The following is a 3,547-nucleotide window of genomic DNA, read 5'->3' as shown; positions in this document are numbered from 1 at the left end:
CATCAGGAAGAGATGAAGGTGAGTTAGTCCGCTTCGGCTGGGGGGGGGGAGCTTCCCAGAATAGAAAAGCTAGAGAGGGAGAAGGAGAGAAAGAATCTGCGCGCGCGCGTGTGTGTGTGCGTGTGTGTGTGTCAGTGTGATTGTGACGTCATCGGATCCCCCAGCGCGCGTCCCCGTGGAGCTGCTGGGGGGTGGGGGAGTGGGGTTGACCGAGACTACCCGCCTGCCTGGCCTCTTCCTTGTCTTGATAGAGGAGGGAACTCACTTGGTGACATTTCTCCAGAACGAGCTCCTCTGACTCCAAACCGCGACAGATGTCTTGTGTTCCCGCAATTTGATGCCTCAGGGCAGGGCGAGAACGCGCAGTGACATTTGGTCTACTTGATTCGCACATCACAAGAGCAATAGAGTAAGATATCATTTTGAGACGCTGCTGTGCTTTCTTGGCCAGTGCTGTGGTGTTGTCAGCCCAGGAGAGATCCTCTGTGATGTGCACACCCAGGAACTTGGTGCTGCTCACCCTCTCCACAGTCACACCATTGACGGACAGAGGAGCATGCTGAGTGCGCACTCTCCTGAAGTCAACAACAATCTCCTTCGTCTTCTCCACATTCAGAGAGAGATTGTTGTCACTGCACCACCCGGCCAGGCGGCTCACCTCGCTCCTATAGTTTGTCTCATCTCTGTTGCTAATGAGACCCACTACAGTCGTGTCATCCGCAAACTTAATGAAGAGGTTGGAGTTGTGTGACGGTGTGCAGTCGTGGGTCAGCAGAGTGAAGAGGAGGGGGCTCAGCACACATCCTTGGGGGGCCCCAGTGTTCAGTGTGATGGTGCTCATCATGAAGTCTTTCCGAGTCACAGGGCTCAAGTCCAAATCAAGTTTCGAGTCCTTGCTGTCAAAGTCTAAGTCGAGTCTCAAGTCTTCTTTAATTATGTAGAGTCCAGTCGCAAGTCATCAAATTTGGGACTCGAATCCGAGTCAAGTCTCGAGTCAAGTGACTCGAGTCCACACCCCTGCCTAGTTCGGCATCATTGACAGTGCACACACACACACGACTGACAATTAATAAGTCGATTACTTTCCAATATTACTTAAATGCCTCAAAATGCAGGCTTTTTCTGAGTAAAGGCTTAACCAGAAGTGTAAAATTATATACATGTAAACATGGTCATTGTTCATGTGTGTGTAGGCCTTGTTTGGCCCCAAATAAAGAGACTATAAAGAGACTGTTAAAGTAAACTATTTTATTTTTACTATTTATAATTTTTCCTTAGCTCTATGACCATACTGTTCAATTCTTATGTGCACATGAGGGGCCTCATTTATAAAATGTTGCGCAGAAACCATCCTAAATTTGATCTTACAATCTTCTCTCAAATATGCGTACGTGTGATTCACAGAATGAACGTACGCACAGAAAACACATGTACGCCTCTCTTTCAGATGTGAAATCTATGAAATATATTTAAATAATAATCTCGAACTTGCTCTCAACTGAATGACAAGAATACTCCGACAAGAAATAGTGTGTACGCTAGGCACTTTTCCATGTCAAAACCAGTTTTTACAAATATGAGCGTTGGCATGGATTTAAGCGTACACACTCTCTAAGATCAAATCTGAGCGTACGCACGCTTTATAGTATAAATGAGGACATTTTGTGGGGACTGAATGTCCTCGTAAGGACGGTAAAACCTGCATTGAGGGTATACATACATATACAAAACCTACATTACATTGAGGGAAACCAAAATGAACGAAAGCTTGTTTGAGGCTTTAGTTCAGGGGTAGGAGATAAAAATTATCATTAGCTCACTATAAAATCGATAGAAATAGAGGGAAAGTCCTGATCTTGATATGAAATGTGCATGTTTGTCTTGCTGGGAGTGGTGCATCTGTTCTGTATTGTGTTAAATAGATTACTGGCTAGGTTAGAGTGGCTTACGTTTCCTTTAAGGAGCTTGTGATCACATCAGCTGTGACCTGGAGTTCCCATCACATTGGCAATAGGGAGCTCCTCTGTAATCCTCAGCAAGGGCATCCCCAAAGAAGCACTGGCATCTGAGTCACTCAAGCATAATTGACAGCGCACAGACATAAATCAGCATTGCCGGACGAGCTTAGACATCCCAGTCAATGGCGCTTTCCCGCAGGAAATAAAGAGGAAATGGAAGTGTCTGCACTTGACCCAAAGGGAATGTTTCATCAACATTTTTATCAAGTCATCTTGTTGCACTGGTTGGCGATTGCTGCTCACAAGTGCCTGTGCAGGTGTCTGCATGTATTCAGCATGCAAAGTCATTTTCTCAAGGACACAGAGGGTGTTCCCAGCAGCACAGAGCAGTTCTCAGTTAATTATCAGTGGACCAGATAAAAACACTGCTCCATGCTATTATAAATGTTTGAATGTCATGAATCACAATGCACTTTTATTTCCCATAAGTGATCACCACTAGACATTCCTAGAAGCAAATCATAACTCCCATGACTGTTATCACTGAAACATATTTTTATCCTTAACCTCCTCCTCCGCATCTTCATTTATATACTTCATTTATATATGTCTGATATATGTTACATTAATACAGATGTCGTAGCTTTATACTTTATTGTTTACAAGCAAGGAAATGAAGGGAGGGCCTTTATATCTGTACGTGCTGTTGTGCCACAGCTCTTTGTTTGTGAATGTGTTCATGTACATATTTGTGTGTGTGTGTGTGTGTGTGTGTGTGTGTGTGTGTATTTAAACAGAAGTGCTGGTATTAGCAAGAGCATGACTGACTCATTCTGAGATGTTTTTGTAATAGCCTACCTTGTCACGTTTAAAAGGGTCCTATTATGCTCTTTTACAAAGTCTTGATTTTGTTTTGGGGGTGTACTAGAACAGGCTCTCATACTAGGTTGTATTTTTCACATATTTTACATTATTACAACACCTCTCTCCCCAGTCTGACATGAATGGCTCGAATAGTTCCTGTATCAAATGAAAGCCAGCCTACTGAAATACGAAATGTGCTGTGATTGGTTAGCTGGGCCAGTGTGTGTTGTGATTGGCACCACTCGGCGCCTGGTCGGGAAATGTCATGCCCCTTACCATAGCCGCCTGCGCAGTGTTGCCAACTTGATCAGTTAGTACACTAAGAAAAATGGAAAATCTTTCAGGACATCATTATCCATCATCCATTGTAACCATGTAACCCGAAAACACAATGCGTAATTTAAAATGCAGGTAAAAAAAACATTACAGAAAATTATTTCATATTAACATAGTAGATTGTGCCTTATTTTTACAGACTTTTCTTAGAGTGTAGCATACTAACTAACTACTAATACACTGCTTAAAGCATAATTGTTGAGAATGTGTAGTATTACTAGTTTACTAAAGCAATAAGCGCCAAGAAGCCGTGGTTTACAGTGAATTTATAACAGCTAAGGGCCGTTGTTAGGTACGACGCAAAGCTTTTATAAAACGCTTATTGCTTTTATAAAACGGTTATTCCATATATGTAGTAAGGTTTCACAAAATAAAACAGAGCAAATAAA

This window comes from Sinocyclocheilus anshuiensis, unplaced genomic scaffold, assembly GCF_001515605.1.
Source record: "Sinocyclocheilus anshuiensis isolate Anshui unplaced genomic scaffold, SAMN03320099.WGS_v1.1 scaffold1480, whole genome shotgun sequence".
Taxonomy (NCBI): domain Eukaryota; kingdom Metazoa; phylum Chordata; class Actinopteri; order Cypriniformes; family Cyprinidae; genus Sinocyclocheilus; species Sinocyclocheilus anshuiensis.
Note: the sequence above shows the minus strand (reverse complement) of the source record.